This window comes from Spermophilus citellus, assembly GCF_964194105.1.
Source record: "Spermophilus citellus genome assembly, chromosome: 16".
Lineage (NCBI taxonomy): Eukaryota > Metazoa > Chordata > Mammalia > Rodentia > Sciuridae > Spermophilus > Spermophilus citellus.
Window position 1 is genome coordinate 59,610,541 of NC_138196.1, and position 18,751 is coordinate 59,629,291.

General features: G+C 36.9%; 1 pseudogene across 1 annotated transcript in view; it reads left to right on the forward strand.

The window, feature by feature from the left end:
• The first annotated feature begins 2,619 nt into the window (after positions 1-2,619).
• The window catches only part of LOC308635037 (FGFR1 oncogene partner 2-like), a 69,563-nt pseudogene continuing 53,431 nt past the window's right edge, over positions 2,620-18,751 (forward strand). The window contains exon 1 of the transcript in view: positions 2,620-2,723. The product of the transcript in view is annotated as an FGFR1 oncogene partner 2-like (transcript). The remainder of the gene's footprint in view (positions 2,724-18,751) is intronic.

An 18,751-nucleotide genomic window follows, 5' to 3' on the forward strand; every position in this document is an offset into this window, starting at 1 on the left:
CATCCCAAGGAAGTTTCATTTTCATTAGTCAGAATTACTTCAGGCTTATAATTTTATTCACACTGAAACTAGCCTAAGGTAAAATAATTTAATAACTACTTAAATAGTTTAAAATACCTGAAAAGACTGGCATAGGACACATTTCAAGCAAGGCAAAAATTAAATGAGGTATCCAAAACTCTTTTTCTCTGTCATTTGAACCTGATTCTCTCAATGAACAAAGTTATTCACTAGCTTAGCAGCCTAAATGAAAAGTCCAGACAAAATGGTGTGGCAAAGATTGTCTTACCCAGGGTGATACGATTTTCTTGAACCAAAGACAATTCCACAAAAATGAAGTGGTGTTTAAGGCCATGCTCCTGCGTGCTCAACTGTATGGAGGATATCAAGTTCAACAAGGTAATAAAGTAGATTCCCCTCAGGAAATGGGTTTCTGTTTGTATGATGTGGGAGAAAAGTTTTACATCATGAAACTATTTAGTGCATGATTATTTATAATGGCAAAAACCTTAAGAGGCTCCCAGATACCCAACCATAGGGACTGGTCATATGATGATACAGTTATATGATGAACTATTTTAAAACTGTTAAATCTTATGTTTGAAAAGTTTTATTAATATAAAATGTTTAAAATGAATGACTAAATGATATGATTCTCTAAGATTCTACTCATTTATCAAATTATAACTAAAGGTTGTAAAATGCATAAGGAAACACCTAAAATATAATAATACACAGGGTAGATACATTTGGATAATAAAATCAGGTTTTCCTCTCTTTTTCATATTTTCCTGTTCTTATATAAGCATGGACTTTAGATTTTGAAAATCATTATAATTTTACTTACATTGAAGTCAAAAGTTTCTTTTGTTATTTAGATTTATATTTGTGTGTGGGTCTTGCAATTAGGACATTAGAAGCACAGGAGAAATTATGGATGCATTAGCCACTCAGGAACAGAGACTTAAATGGACAAATTGTGCTTCAATCCAGTGAATGGAGGTTTCATTTATTTTGAAAATGAAAATATTACTTTATCAGGCATTGAAGAACTTGGAACATTTCCAATCCATCACAGTGAGATGCCTTTCTTAATTCTCTCTATGAATAATGCAGAGCATATTGGCACCTGGCTTAAGAATCTGAGGTGTGTTCACTGTGAAATAGCCTATAGTCAAGTTTCAGCAGAGCTAGCAAAGGATGCTTTTGTTCATTAACTCAACAGGGTTCACATTTGGCCCAGAACTTCAATAAAACCAAGAAACAAATAAGACTGTGAAATAAAACTGCATGAACACAGAAAAGAGATCTGTTGATTATGTGATACTAAGTAGTTTCTTCAAACCATACCTGTTTCTAAGTTAGAACTGATGATTCTCAGGGTGTGAGAAACCTACAATAATTTCTGAAAAGTATGTCCATCTGGATCCTTGCTATAACTGTTCTGACTATTTTAATTAAAAATTTTATATGGTTTTGTTTACTTATTATAACTAGCAGTTATATCTCGGATTTCATGTTTTACATTTTAACTATGCCATGGCGGCAAACAGGCCTCCCAATTTTCCTCTGTGCCCATGTGGCAGGCTGCCCATAATAGGCTGCCCATAACAGGCCATGCATTGCTCGCTCAGTACCATTGAAGTATAGAGGCAAATAGAGATCACAACCATGAACTGTTTTGTGGAGCAGAATCCTAACTAAGAATGCTTATTAGAGTTATAAATTCATTTCTGTGTCTTCTAATCACCTGGCTGGGCCATGTGATATATGATGACTGAGTTCAAAGAATTAGATATAGTCCCTGCTCTTAAGGAACTTAATGAGGTATCAGAGATGAACATATAAACCACCAGGATGAGGCTAAAAAAATTATGAGGACAATAAGAAGAAATTTTGCTAATTAAGCAGCAGGGAAAGGAATTTAGCCCATATTTGAAGCTTGAAAAGTTTAAGAATTTCAGGCTGAGAGATCATTCTTTTGAAGGGGGGGAAAAAAGCCATGGGTTTATGAAAGTACATTCAGAGACAAGACCAGTGTCCCTCCAGCCTGCATGTGTGAGGAGGGAAGCAAGTGGTGAGTAGATTACTGAGAGCCCAGATGCTGTGCTAAGGACTGGACACTATTTTCTAAACTAAGGGAGCCACTGGGTCATTGAAGCAGCAGAGTGTGGCATGATGGGCCTGGGCTTTAGTAAGATAAAGCTTGTGACAGTCTAAATGATGGGTTTAAAGTGAGAGAAACTATAGAAAAAGAGACCAGTCAGGAATGTGCACGAGAAAAGGAAATCACCAAGACAGTAGCAGCGGAAATAAAGAGGGGAAGGCAATCCAGAATTAGATGAACAAGTAGCTAAATGTGTGCGGCCTTACGCCTCGGTATCCATCACTGTATTAAGGAATCCTTGCACATTTATTTCATTAAATCTCATAATATCCCTTTGAGGTACATTCTATTCACTAAGCCTGTTTCACAGATGAAGGAATTGAAGATTAGAGAAGTTTAAGTTGCTAGAGTCCTCGCTAGTAATTATACAGCTGGGACAGAATCCAGGTCTAGCTAATTCCAGTGCATAAGAAATCCCTAAGATAAACAGTCTCCAACCTGCCCAGATGACCATGGAAAATGAGGCAACTAAAGATGACTGTGTTGTTTCTAGCCTGAGTGACAGGAAGAGTGAGGAGCTGATCCGTGAAGGTAAGGACTACAGGAAGAAAAGCAGGTAAGCAGGTTCCAGAAGAGAGAGTAGGATAGGGTAGAAAAAAGAAAAAGAAAAAGATTTACTTTGAATATGGAAAATATATGTATGTTCTATGTCCAGTAGAAAGTTGGGAGTTCAGTTTGAGACTAAAAATGCAGCACACAGCCATGATGAAGTCAAACAACAATGAGTGCTGGCGAGGATGTGGGGAAAAGGGTACACTTGTACACTGCTGGTGGGACTGCAAACGGGTGCGGCCAATTTGGAAAGCAGTATGGAGATTCCTGGGAAAGCTGGGAATGGAACCACCATTTGACCCAGCTATTGCCCTTCTCAGACTATTTCCTGAAGACCTTAAAAGAGCACACTACAGGGATACTGCCACATCGATGTTCATAGCAGCACAATTCACAATTGCCAGACTGTGGAATCAACCCAGATGCCCTTCAATAGATGAATGGATAAAAAAAAATGTGGCATTTATACACCATGGAGTATTACGCAGCACTAAAAAATGACAAAATCATGGAATTTGCAGGGAAATGGATGGCACTAGAGCAGATTATGCTTAGTGAAGCTAGCCAATCCCTAAAAAACAAATACCAAATGTTTTCTTTGATATAATGAGAGCAACTAAGAACAGAACAGGGAGGAAGAGCAGGAAGAAAAGATTAACATTAAACAGAGACATGAGGTGGGAGGGAAAGGGAGAAAAAGAGGGAAATCACATGGAAATGGAGGGAGACCCTCATTGTTATACAAAATTACATATAAGAGGTTATGAGGGGAATGGGATAACAAACATGGAGGGAAATGAATTATAGTAGATGGGGTAGAGAGAGAAGATGGGAGGGGAGGGGAGGGGGGATAGTAGAGGATAGGAAAGGTAGCAGAATACAACAGTCACTAATATGGCAGTATGTAAAAATGTGATGTGTAACCGATGTGATTCTGCAATCCGTATTTGGGGTAAAAATGGGAGTTCATAACCCACTTGATTCTAATGTATGAAATATGATATGTCAAGAGCTTTGTAATGTTGTGAACAACCAATAAAAAAAATGCAGCACACTCAATTACTCTCAGGGAGATTGTTGCAGAAACCACGAAGAAGAGCCCCCTACCCAGGTAGATACTGGATGGGTAGAAGACAACAGAGATGGGGGCAGACACCTAAAGATGTCCCTGAGCAGGAGAAGGAGAAGGAACCTGAAGACACATGACCAAAGAACCTGGAGAATGCAGGGTTAAGGAAGCTAAGGCAGAAGAGAGGTTTGAAAAAGAAATATTGGAGGAAACGAAAAGACCATTTCAATAAGCAAAGTTTCAAATATCAAAGAGAGATCATATTGGAAAAGAACTGAGAAATGTTTGTTGGATTTGGCTTTCAGGAGACTGTTGCTGACCTTTAAGAAAGATGGTTCAGGAAAAGAAAAGGGGGTTTGAAACCAGATCACTATGCTGTGCAGCATAAAGGGCAGGTGAGGAAGAAGAGTACATTTCTCTGACAAAATTGATTCTTTCCTGGCCGATGTGTTCATCTCTTCCCAAATACCACAGTAGACATTTTCTAGTGGCCACAAACACACTTTCACAACAATGGTCAACATTCACATTCTCCTAAGATAAAAGATTTCTGACTCCTTTAAGTCTCTATTACATCTAAGAGAACTTCTCAATCACAGAGTAAAAAGAGTGAGATTTCTCTTCACTGTGGTTGTATTTCTTTGTGTTTCTTTATTCAATCAGTGTAATCCACTTGTAGCTGATGTCTGCCTATTTGTTAACTCACACACAATCTTAGTAAGTCTTTTCTAGGTGGTAAATTTGGAAAGATAAGCTGGACATGCTCATCTTGTTTAATTTCCATTTATTTCTTTGGGAACCAGCCTCTTGGCAAAAAGAATGCAATCACACCTGTCCAGGCAGGCATCTCATCATTTTGAGGGATTCTGTCCTTTGGGGGATAACTTTAAAGATACCAACATTTGATGCGTTTGTTGGAAACATTGAAAAATAAGATGTGAGTAGAAAAACTGGAGAGAAAAATATCAAACACATAGAGAATCTCTAGGACTATATCATGTGTTTTTGTAGCAAGATATGTTCAGGTCTATAATGGCTTATATCCAATCAGCTCTTAACTGATGTGGCAGAAGCTAGCATCTTTAAGACTCAGGACATGTGATATTCTAATGTGGGTGTACCAATGCAAATTATGATGTATGGCTCTATGGGAAAGCAAACTTATCATGGAGGTAAGTCTAGAAGGGTCTCAACAAAGATGCTGAACACTGTGAAAGCCTTCAGTGGGCTCAGGCAGATCAGAGATTGTTGCTTCTTGACTTAGAAACATACTTGCATAGGAAATGTGGACAGTGAAACCCGTCACAGGTGCCAGTGGCTGCAGAGATCTTAATGCTTAAGAGCAGCTGAGACAACGATTCAATTTTAGAGAGAACCTGGAGTTTCTCTGTAAATCTGTAGACCTTGATATAATTGCTTTTAAACTGCAGGGAAGCTATGTTTCATGTGTGCCATGGAGTGCTTCTGACATTCTGTCTTTAAATTGTTCACACCAAGCTTTGGTAGGCAGCAAAAGATCAATAATTAGCTGCCTCAAACTATTCTATTCAGAGCCAAGGAAAAGGTAGTAGCCTTATAAAGCTTGTCCTTGGGCTTAAGTATAAACTATATGAAGAAATACTTGATGAGTTTCAAGGTGATGTTATTATTACAGGGCACTTTTGATGGTTTCCTATATTATGAGGAAACCTGAGTTTATAGAATCCACAAGTGGAGGAGAGACAGTGAGGAGCATATGGAAGAGACCTTGGCCTCACGGTAGCCCTGGGGGACACAGGCTGCAGAAGCTTCCACACCAGTTCTGTCTCAGAAATGTGTTGTAAATGCTTTTTTGGTTGAAATAAATATGATGGCAAGATGAAAGCCATAAGTAAAAAAACAGACTTCTTAGACCTAAGCAATTCTATGACATGGTATTAGCCACGATGGCACAGGTTTAAAATGTCTTTCTGCAAAATAACTATATAACTTTATACATGGTAAATAGATGATCAAATAGCTCATTGTCTACATAGCACTAAAGTGTCAAGAACCCAGAACTCACAGAACAAATGGAAACTAAAAAGCTATGCATGGGAATCTTCTGCTCCCAGAGATGGTAGGTGGATTGTATTAATCCTTTTGCTGAAGATTTCCCTCTACTAAATTTAAGTAAACAAATTCTGATTAATTTGGGCTAAGCTGTGGCATCCTGGTAAAAGTGAAAAATTAAGAAACTTTCTCCCATCGTCCTTTTTGGAAGCCAGTCTCCAAGATGCCCCGCAGTGATCCGTGTCTTGGTATTTGGATCCTTGTGTAATACTCTTCATTGCAAATGTTACTGGACCCAGTGACTCATTCACAATAAATGGAATATGACAGAGCAATGGTGTGTGACTCAGAAATTAGGACATAGCGACAACATGATGTCACTCTCAGAGCACCACCCTCAGGGAAGTTATTTGCTGTGTCATGAGGACACACATGTAGCCTGTAGAAAAATCTTTGGCCAACAGCAATAAATAGATAGATAGATAGATAGATAGATAGATAGATAGATAGATAATAAAATAGACAGCCTGCTACATGAATAAAGTTTGGAAATGAATCTTCCAGGCTTTAGGTCACTACAGCCCTGGAGGTCACTGGACTGCACCACGGGAGATACCCTGAGCCAGACAGAACTAACCAGAAAAAAAGTATTCCCAGATGCCCAAAACAGAAATTGTGAGATAATGCATGTCTGTTGTTTTAAGCTGCCAAAATTTGGGTTGATCCATCTCACAGCCATAGATAATTAACATTTCTTCTTTCACTTAGAAATAACTGAGACTTTATTATAGGTTTAGCTGATGTTAAATAATGAACTCAAAAATATTCACCTGGAAATACTTGTTAAAATCTGAGGAATTTCCAGTTTTCTTAAAAAGTTAGTATATGTGGGGGACAGTGTGGTTATAATCTTGTGTGCCCTGTTACCTTTTTGAATTCTGAAAGGAAAGATATAACCCCTCTTGTGTTACAATAATAGAATGTATGAGGTACCAGAGAAACACTACCTATTCTCATGAATCCAAATAATTGAAAGAAAAAAAACTCTCACATAGATTGAGTATAATAAAAAAAGGAGAGTTTCTTTTCATTTCTAACATTGCATACATATTGTCAAAAATATTAGATTTTAAACATTAATTCTTTTGAAGCTCAATAGATATAGCTTTTAATTTCTCCCTGTGAATTTGAAAGCAAAAGAGGGCTTCTATTGAAGTTTTCTGGCATTTATTATTGTAGCATTTATATATGTTATTAGATTTCTTAATAATAGCATTAAATTTCCTTACAGAACTAGTGATATGATGCATTGAAAAACAAAGTGGAGAAAGAAAGAAAAATAATAACAAAATTGGACATATTTGGGGAAGGGGGAGAGAACAGAGAGCACATTTTCAACCTCAAACAGAATAGCTATGCAGTAGATTTAAGTAATGGGCCCTTATCCTAGAGCTTTCTCGGGGTAGAATGTATCTTTCCCGTGACTGGTCCCAAGAGGATGCTTAAAGGAGCAGTGATTCTTCTTTGAGCCACTGGTAAAGAATTGTCTTGGACACTAGGCTGCTGATTTCCCGGTGAGGGAGACCTAAGGTCAGCCCAGTGAGGTAGGAGAAATGAGAGGAATGCTGGGATTTTTGAAGATGGTATTATTACTGCAAGAACTACCCTTTCTCTGCCCCTCAACTCTGCTCTCAGCAGGTGTAGTGATTCATCTAATGAACAAATTTCAAAAGAAAGAATTTGGTACCATTTTTCCTCTTGAGAACTCTTAGCCTCCAGTACAGATTTTCACTCTTGTTCCTGGGAGCAGGCTCTTCCCAACACCAGTGGCCCATAATATCTTGACTGGGTAGGTGGTCTTCGGTAATGCTATGGTTTGTTTCCCAAGAGTATTTGGCCCTTAGATTTAGTTTTTATCAGTTAAAACAAAATGAAAAAAAAGAAGAAAAAGACTTTGATTTTTCATATACTTTACTTTCCATCTCATTTCCTCAATTTGTTTTGAGCCCCCTACCCCCAAAAAAGTATGGTGTTTTATTTCCTCAGGAAAACTCACATTTGTATCAAAATTTAAGTAGCCAAAAGGATTTGGCTGGAAATGTTTAAAGGTAGTGATACAAAATTTGTTTTTAATTCTATATTTTTATCATGATCAAGGTGATAAGTGATTCCAGTGTTAACAGGATGCCTCTCCAAATATACATTTTCCTTGTTTATGTCATAACAAATAACATGGGAAGAGATAGAATTTAAGAAAGTGTCTTTCCCATGCTCAAAAAAATTGAGCTTTGGAGTCAGGCAAAATACAGCTTCTGATCCCAGGTTTGGCAAATCATTCAACCTCATTGAAGCCTATTTCTTCAATTGCTTCTTCATTTTATCTGCATAATGAGGAGTGGCAGCTACTCTGAAGGGTTAGTGTGTGGATAAATGAGGTAACAAATGCAATGTCAAGTTCAGTGCCTAACATCAGCGGACGCCCAATTCATACGGAGCTATTTCTATCAGATCCTAAAGTCTATTTTATCTTACTGTATAATAAATAATTCATTAGGTGCCAATTCTCACACCATTTTTTTTACCCAGAGGATTTTTACATTATAAATTTCTTGAAGCTATCATTTCCTTAAGATATTTTTACTCTCACGAACAATTTTTTCTATTTAGCTTACAATTAGTGGGTATGTTACTCTAGGCAAATGTCAGGTCATCCTCTCTCCATCTACTTTAAATTCATAAAGTGCCATTTTAAGCTCATTCAAACATTTTGTCAGCTTTCACCACTTAATTTGTATGGATTTTGGATCTAGGAGCAAAACAAGGTCAAGGAATAAAAAGTCCCTGTGGATATTGCTATAAAAAATCTTTCAATATTTTTAATATTAGATTTGCTTGTAGAATGTCCATGGTACAATTTAATAAATTCTGGATTTGTTGCCTTAGAAGAAAGTTTCCTATATCAGTCCTTAAGGAATTTTATTCAGATATTCTTTCTTGGTTCAATTATCCTATTAGCTGGACTGTCCTCCATTGAGAGATCTGATGTTGAAAGCAAAACTTTAATAACTTTAAGTGTTTACATGGATCTAACTCTTTCCCAGCGTTTGGATATACTGCTGCCAAGCTATAAAGTAATCCTTACTCCATACCTTGTGCCCAAGGGAATTCCTGTGAGCTCAACTTTTCACACCGGTTCACAGTTGCTCTATAAGAAACTTTACTTGGGTTCCCGGGTTTGTACTATCTGATGTTAGAGACTGAAATTTTTAGATATTTCCTAGCTTCCAGGCTAGACTCCTTCCCTTAGATCTTCATCTCCTTTGTTCTGGGCCCTGAGTCTTCAGGCAACACAAATAACTCCCAAGACTAGTTCTTTTTACTTAGTTCCCCAGGACCAAAGTCCATGTAGACAAATTGTTACTTGTAAAAACCACACAATCGGTTTAATGGAAGAAATTTGTATTTATATCAATAATGTTAGACTAATACCATTCAAAAATGATGTACAATATGAAACTTATTTGTGTTTGCATCTTTTTAAATTCAAAAGCCATTGTTATATGGAATATTGTTATATGGAATGTAACAATATATGGAATGTAACAATAACTTTAAAATTCAGGAAATGAATATTCCTGCTTCAAAGAAGGAAAATCAAACAAAACATTTCCTCATTAAACCTTGAACAGAATACATAAAAGGAAGTACACCTGCATATGATAACCTTAATCCACTTTATCACTTTATCACAGAACAGATTTTATGTTTCTCTAGCAAAAGAAGTAAATTCCTTTCAAACTCTAAACACAAGTGATAACGTTACTCATTGGTAAGAACTACCTTTGCAAGAACAAGGCTATGTCAAATGTTTAAGGGAAGATTAAAAACAAGAATTAAAAAAAAAAGGAGTGAAGAATACTGGTGTGTTATTCAGCTATCCATTACTGTGACAAAACACCTGAGAAAAGAAACTTAAAAATGAAGAAATATTTGTTTTGAATTGTGGCTTTAGATGTTTCAACTCATGGTGACTTAACCCTGTCCCTTTAGGTCTTTGGTGAGGCAGAACATGGTGGGTGATGACAGAGGTACTCACTTCATGGAAGCCCGGAAGCAAAGAGAAAAAGAAAAGGAGAGACTGGGGACAATATATAGTTCACAAAGACCTGCTCCCTTCAACTAGGTACCACCTCCTAGAGTTTCCACTACCTTCTAATAGTCCATTCAACTATGAATCCATCAATGGATTAACCTGTCAATGAGGTTAAAACCCTCATGATCAAATCACTTCCCAAAAGCCCCACCCCTGAACATTGCTTCATTGAGTATCAAACCTTGAATGTATGAACTTTTGGGAGACATTCAAAATCCAAACCTTAACAAGTGGCACTTTAATTTTAATTTCATTTAATAGGTCAAATCAGATACAGTCACTCTCATGTTTATTGCAGCACTATGCCCAAGAGATGTCCAAACCTAAATGCCCATCGATTGATTAATAGATGAAGAAAAAACAGTATATACACACAATGGAATACTCTTCTGTCATATAAAAGGATGAAACCTTGTCATTTGTGACAATGTGGTGGGGACTGAATATCAATCACTGTGTTATGTGAAATAAGCCTGACATAGAAAGACATGTACCACATTATTTCACTCTTTTGTGAAATATAACAAAGTTGATCTCATGCAAATAAGGAGTAGAATAGTGGTTACCAGAGACTGGGGAGTTTTCAGGAGAGAGAGGGATGGGAAAATAATGATCAATGAGTAATATAGTTAGGGAGGAGTAAGAAGTGAGGTGTACTATTGCACAGTAGGGTGAATATAGTTAGAGATGTGTACATGTATCTCAGAAAGCTAAAGGAAGAATTTTGAATGTTTTAGCCACAAGGAAGTGGTAGATATCTGAAGAGGTAGAGATGTTTAATCTGATTGCAGGATGCAGAAATTTACTGAAGTGCCACATGGTGCATCATCAATATGGAAAAATTTTGTGTTTTATGTGTCAGTTAACAAGAATTTTAATTAAAAATAATTTTTAATTAAAAAAAGAGATATAGTCAAGAATACTGATATCAAGAGTATGCCAATATTCCAAGTTCTATTTTTTTTCAGAAACATTTAGTGATCAAACAACAGGAATAGTGGATGGTTTGTGGAGCAAGGGCGAGAAAGAGATATAATCCTGGGTCCAGTCTTACCTTTCCACTTACTAACTGTGTGACCATAAGTGGACAGCAACTTCTCAGTTTTTCCCATTACTGAGTCCTTTCTGCCTCATTTGGGTTACTGGAAAATTAAGTGAGAAAATATGTACCGTCACTAGCAAAGTAGCTGCTCAATAAGCATTAGCTCATCATCAGAGAAAGGAAATGCATATTCCTGTGGTCAGAGTTTCTAATGTGGACACCCAATGAAAGGTTTTATAAATTGTCTAGTTTGGTCCATGTGTTGGTTATTTTAAAACAGAATTTTTTTTCTCAGTTTAATATCCATTGAACATAGCTATTCTACAAGCTCAAACATGTATATTGAATTCTTCCTCACATTTCATTTACCATTACATTCTTTGGGCTGCACAGCAGGTTTTTAATCTCAGACATATTTTCATGCCTCAATCATCTTAAAATATTAGCCGAGATCAGTATTAAAGAAACTAATGTAGTAACACTAACATAACATGCTTCAGATCCAGGCTTTCATACCCCACAGCGTGAGGAAAGTTTTTTAGATCAGACCATTTTCAACCTAAGGTAAATTTAGAAGCATATTGATTTATTTGGAGCTTTTTGAACAGCTTTCCTGGTAACAAATTCAACCTGTGCTCACGTTTAAAGTTAATCAGAGGCACTATCATTTTTTGCACTAGTACTTTTAAAAATTATTTTTTACTGTTTTCACTTCAAGATCTTGAGTCCTTTAAGATTAGGATTTTTTTTTTTTTTGCTTTTATTTTTTATTTCATCCAACTGTTGTTTCCGCCTGTGTACTTGACATCTTATTGTAATTTTAGTATTTCCCTCGTCTTAATTCAGGATCATTTAACTTCGTAAAAGAATTCTTTTTTTATTTACTTTCATTTTAATGGTTAAATACTGAAAACCCAGCACCCTTATCACTCCCCATAGATTCATACACTTGTTTTTTCCTTCATTTCCAAGAAAATATGAGATCCTTTGTGAAATTTTGCCCTTGTCGTTTTAATCTTTTACCACGGTAGAAATGGATCCTTTCCTTTTCGATTTTCCCCAATGCTCTTCTTCAATCTCCCAGTGGAAAATAATTGCCATCACTGTATATTTTTGAATACTTTATTTAAATTTCTAATTGTGTTTCTAATACATCTGACCTGGAATTACAGTTGATTGGATTCAACTTTGTTTGCACATCAGATTATAATCCCCTGAGGCTTGTGGGCATTCCTAGAATTGTTCCATTTCTCATATCTCCTATGACATAGTTCAAACATAGTAAGAACTAATTTAATGTTAATTAAAATGAATACTAGTGATTCAGAAACATTTCTTGGCAGCATATCATGTGCCAGTCACTGTGCCACATTGGTACTATTATACGACCGGTGCCCTATCAGTACAGGTATAGAAATAAACAGCAGTTATTGAACTTCTACTCTGTGCCCATTTTTTCCTAAAATTTCATTGCAAATTTGTAATTACATGTAACTAATTAAAATAAATGATATCAAGGGCTATGCCACCTAATTTGCTTCTACCATAAATGTTCCCCCTATCTCCTGATCTCCTTTGTGGCTAGGATTGATGATAATGCACAGTTCTAGAAAACAGAAGTTGATACATGCAAAGGAGAAACCGGAAAACATTTTCTAATGAAAGGGGCAGGCCTCGATGACGCCATTCCCTTTAACACTTTAACACATCAGGAGCCTAGAACAAAGATCCGACACCTGGAGTAGTGGCAGACATCTTGCAGTGGGAAGGAAAGGAGACAAACGCTCAGGCCAGCCAGCACAGTTTTCACTGGAGTGCTAAACGTTGCTCATGGTTCCTGGTTTGCAGTTTTGTTAGAAAACTGAACTCTTAAATATTTCTGCTGCTCTTTCTTGAATTATGTCCCTATTACCCAGAGGGAATCCTATCTTCTTTTATAAACAAAAGAGAAAGTGACTCAGAGAAGCTTACGTGCCCAAGGTCGTGTGTTGGTTTTGCAGCATGGTGGCAAAGCTTAATCACAAATGCAGTTTGACTTTTATACAGACCTCTATTTACAGTGTTCTAAAATGGTAACTTTGACAACATGAACACTATGTTGTCAAAGTTACCAGGTGTAATATTTTGTAGGAAATGGGCCTCAAAGTCACTGTTATGACTCAATCTTAACTTTGAGTCATTTACTTGTGATATTTTTAGGTTTTATTTCTTAATACTTTTTTTGACTATGGTGGGTAAACAAGGGGCATTAGAAATGAATGGGTTTCACTGCATATAATGTTAATTCTAGTTAAAATAAAGGCAGGGTGGTGACCCAACCCACTAGTGGAAAATCATGATGTTTGTTCTGGAACTTTGCCTTTCATTTAACCAATATCTTTAAATAAATAAATGATGGGCATACCGTCTATAGGTAAGGCCCGACTATACAAAAATGCTGTACACTAGTTTATCTAAAGCCAAAATTTTGGTTTTTTCCCTCTTGAAAATATTGTCCCAAGTCCGGTCCTCTGAAAAACAATTAGCTGGTAAGTTTAAGGCTTTGCGTTCATAATTTGGACTGTATCCTGTCATTGATATTTATTTTAATCTTCTATTGATTTCTGTGGGAATTCTTCATGTAAAATGAAGGCAGGATATAGCCCTAAAGGAATTTCTGCAAAGAAGGTTTCCCACTTTCATCTCTTTGTGTTTGATTTTTATTACGTTTAGGTCATGACGCTGTACATCTAAAAATAGCTCTACAGGCCACAGCTATGATAAAGTCTTCTATTTTTGCATTCAGACTCAAAGGTCAATGAGAATGCTAAAGTCTCACAGGGAAGAACTACATGAGAAATGATTTTTTTTAACCCCATGTTTTTGGTCCCTTTTCCAAAGAAAGGAAGAACATTTGGATTATTTCAAAATGTCATTTTTACTTTGTATACTCCCAAATGCCTACCATTAGATTCATTTAAAAACTTTCCAAATGAACAGTGAATAAAACATTAGGTATAATATAATACAGTCATTTAAAGTTATTATAATGAAAAATGTGGAATTATGGACCTTGGATGTTTTCTGGGATGGTTTTAAGTTTGTTAAAAGGCAAGGTATAAAAATTGTATATACAAATATTTTTCTACTGGGGAAGAAATAAACCTCTCCATTATTACAAACGGCAGATCTTTCCTATCACTGTATGTAACTAACTGAATTTGTTGGTGAGAATTGTGTGGTAGAAGATGAGCTCAATCTTTCAGATCTCCTTTTTTTTTTTTTTCTAATTGTTATTATGAAGTATCAATTTTATTTTATTTTATTTTTTTTCTTTTTTTTTTATTGGTTGTTCAAAACATTACAAAGCAAACAGATCTCCTTTTTTAATGGTTTTATTAGTGCATCATATTCACAGATAGTAGGAGAGTTCATTTTGACATATTCATATATGCACAAAATATAATTTGCTCCATTTCAATCCCTAGTACTTCTCTTTTCCCTCCCTGCTCCCCTCCACATTTCCCTTCTACTCTACCTGTCTTCCTTCTATTTATTATAATTTTTAATTGAAGCCTTATAGATATACATGAAGGTGGAATTCACTCTGGTATATGCATATATGTGCATAGCAAAATTTGTTCAACTTTAGTCCACAGTTTCTCCCTTTCCCCATCCCTTTTCCCTCCTCCCCTTCCTCTACTCTACTGATCTTCCTTCTATTTTCATGGGATCTCTCCTCCACCTTTGCTCCCTTTTTTTCACTCTAACTTTTGCATATGAGAAAGGAAAAAAAAACAAAACTTTTGACTTTCTGCATCTGGCTAACCTCACTTAGCATGATATTCTCCAGGTTCATCCATTTACCAGCAAAAGTCATAATTTCATTCTATTTTATGGCTGAGTAAAACTCCATTGTGTATATATACTACATTTTCATTATCCATTCACCAGTTGACAGGTATCTGGGCTGGTTCTATGTCTTGGCTGTTGTGAATTGTATTGCTATAAATATGAATATGCCTTTATCACTATAGTATGCTGATTTTAGTACTTTTGAATAAATACCAAGGAATGGGATAGCTGGGTCATATGGTGTTTCCATTCTTAGTCTTTTGAAGAATATCCATACTGCTTTTCAAATTGTACTAATTTGCAGTCCCACCAACAATATATGAAGGTATTTTTCCCCCACATCCTTGCTGACATTAAGTGTTACTTGTATTCTTGATGATTGCCGTTGTGACTGGAGTGAGATGAAATCTCAGTGTAGTCTTGATTTGAGTTTCCCTGGTTTCCAAGGATATTGAATATTTTTTCATAGATTTGTTTGTAATCTGTAGTTTTTCTTTTGAGAAATTTCTGTTTATAGCTGTTTTGACCATTTATTGATTGGGCTCTTTGGTGACGTTTTTGCGTGTGTGTGAGTGTGTGTGTGTGTGTGTGTGTGTGTGTGTTAAGTTTTTGTTTTAAGTTATCTATATATTCTGAATATACTCCCCTTTTAGAGCAGTAGCTGACAAAGATTTGCTCCCATTCTTTAGGCTCTCTTTTCATGCTTCTAATCATTTCCTTAACTGTGCAGAAGGTTTTAAATTTTATTTCATCACACTTACTGATTCTTGGTTTCATCTGTTGAACTTTAAGGGTCTTATTAATGAAGTCAGTGCCTGCTCCAATGTTGGAGTGTTGAACCTGTTTTATTCTAGCAGTTGTAATGTTCTGGTCTAATTCCTGGTTCTTTGATCCACTTTGATTTGACTTTTGTGCAGGGTGAAAAGTCGGGATCTAGCTTCATTCTCCTATGTATAAATATCCAGTTTTCCCAGAACCATTTGTTAAATTTCCTCCAATGATGTTTTTGACACAATAGTCAAGGATAAGATGGCTGCATCTGTGTGGGATTTTGTTGTTGTTGTTTATTTGTTTGTTTCCTCTATTCTCGTTCATTGGTTCATTGACCTTCATGTCTATTTTGGTGCCGATACCATTCTGGTTTTGTTAGCTCTGTAGTATAATTTGAGATCAGGTATTGTGATGCCTCCAGCATCATTCTTTTTTCTCAGTATTCTCAGATCCTTTTTGATAACAGATTCAATTTGAGGAGCTTGATTAGCTGACAGCTTCTGAGCCAAGGTCATGTTCTTTTCAGAGTGATCTCAGCTGAGGACTGAACAAAACTGAGATTCAAAGTCTTCACTGATTATTCATATTTTAATCAGCGTTGTGTTGCTGGAAATGAAAGACCTGACAAGTACAACCTAGAGGGAGAAATGTTTATGTTGGCTCAAGGTTCCAGAAGTTCAGTCCATGGTCAGCCATTACTCTGGGCCTGAGGTAAGGGAAAGCATAGTGAAAGGGCATAGAATAGGAAAGCAGCTCAGGACATGATAGTGAAGAAGCACAGATAGAGAGCTCCACTTTTCAGGAACAAAATATGAATCTCAAATGCAAGCCCTCAGTAGCCTATTTCCTCCAGCCACACCCTACCTGCCTATAGTTACCAACAAGTTAATCCATATCAGTAGATTAATCCACTGATTAGGTTACAGCTATCATAATCTATTAATTTAGCTTCTTAATATTCTTTCATTGTCTTACACATGAGCTTTTGGTGGACACCTCCTATATAAACCATGATTTTCCACCCCTGGCCTGCAAAATCCCATGCCCATCTCCCAATGAAAAATAAATTTACTCGATTTCCAAGAGTCGCATAGTCAAAAGTTTCAGCATTGCCCAAAATTGAATCCAAGTCCAAATTGTCCTCTGAGATTCCAGAAAAACTCTTTTCAGGGATGATTTTCCCCAAAAAACTCAAAAGCAAGTTACATATATCCAATATATAAAGACACAGAATAAAGATTTCCATTCCAAAAGGGAGAAATAGGGGCAGAGAAAGAAAACAATGGGGTGAAAATAAGACCAATATCTAACTGATCAAGGTCGGTAGCTCCACTGTCAGCATCTGGGGCACATGGAATCATGATATACTCCAAAGGACTTGTATGGCTCAACTACGATGGCCTTTGAGCTACAGTCCACATGACCACTCTCTGGACTTGTTTTTGCTTGATGTCTGCAGCTTTCCTCAGCAGATATTCCAGGTTCCTGGAATCTCTTGGTCTCAGGGTTTGCCATTGAAGCTTAGGCTTCCTTCTCACATTTTCACACACTGCCCTCTCAGGGGATGCCTACAGGAATTCCAACTCTGGTCCACTTTGCCTGACCTCTCAGACTTCCCTTTAAAATCTTGCTGATATCCAAGACCCCTAACTTCAGCCTGCAGCATTTCTGCAGAACCAGAACTAGTGGATGAGGTCAAGTACTGTGGCCATCTTGAGCAGAACCCAGACTTCCTGGGGTCATGGCTGAAGCAGCTCCTGAGTGCCTGGGTAGCTAAGCATGGTGAAACAGCTTTCTAGGTCCCTTTGTGCAAGAAGGGTGCACCAGGGTCTCTTTTTAAAGGATTTTTACTTTTAACTCTTGAGTTTGCATTGGGTGTGGTCTTGCCAATTCCTAGGATGACTTCAAGCCATCTTTTCTATGTCTCTGGGCAAGGTACTTAGCATCATTTTAATGGTTTTAATCTCTTCAACAACTACAACTTCATTGGCCCCAGTTGTACATGACCAAATTGCAAGTTTTTAAACTCCTCCCAGTGTTATTTCTGTCACTAATTTTCACAGTAAACTTAGTTAAAAGTCATCAGTAATCTCCATGGCACTGACTGCTGTGCTGCCTTGAAATTAGTTCATCACCTTTAACTTCAGCAGTCTCAGGACATGGGCAAAATGTAGACAACTTATTTGCCAGAATGTAACATGTATGTCCTGTAGTCCAACTTCCAATAGAGTCCTTCTTCCCTTGTGAAACCTCATGTACCCTTTAATTTTCATAATTCTATCAGCATTCAGGTCTTCTGAGATCCCACAGAATCACCCATTAAAATGTACTTAAGCCATATAAGGCTTCTCCAACCCACATCTCCAAATTTTTCCAAACTCCTCCCATGAATCAGTTCCAAATGCTTCCAAATCTCATGGTCAGGTTATTCATAGCACTTACTTCACTTCTTAGTACCAACTTCTGTTATTAGTCAGCTTTGCATTGCTGTGACTAAAAGACCTAACAAGAACAACTTAGAGGGGGAAAAGTTAATTTTGGTTCATGGTTTCAAAAGTTCAGTCCTCAATTGTCAAACTGCATTGCTCTGAGCCCAAAGTGAGGGTAAACATTATGGAAGAAGCTTGTGGTAGAGGAAAGCAGCTGAGGATATGACACTGTGACAGCCAGGAATCAGAGAAAGAAAGATGGAGAAGGAAATGGGGGGGGGGGTGAGAGAGATCTCTGTTCACCAGGGATAAAATATAAACCCCTAAATCATGTATCAAACACTTATTTCCTCCAGCCACATGTTACCTGTCTATAATTACCACCCAGTTAATCCATGTCATGGATTGACCCACTGATTATGCTACAGCTCTCAATCTAATTGTTTTACCTCTGAACATTCTTGCATTGTCTCATGCATGAGCTTTTGTTATACACTTCATATTTAAATCATAAAACATCCCAATTCTGGGCATTTTGAATAGGTAGACCTTGCTTCCCATTGCACTAGCAGAGATCATGTCAGATCTGCATCATAGCCTAATGGCTCCTTCTGCACTGTTCTGTTTATGTCCCTTTTTTTCCCTCTACAAAAAAAAAAATGCATTCAGTCTTATCTCCAGCCTAGTGTCTGTTTCTTAGAGG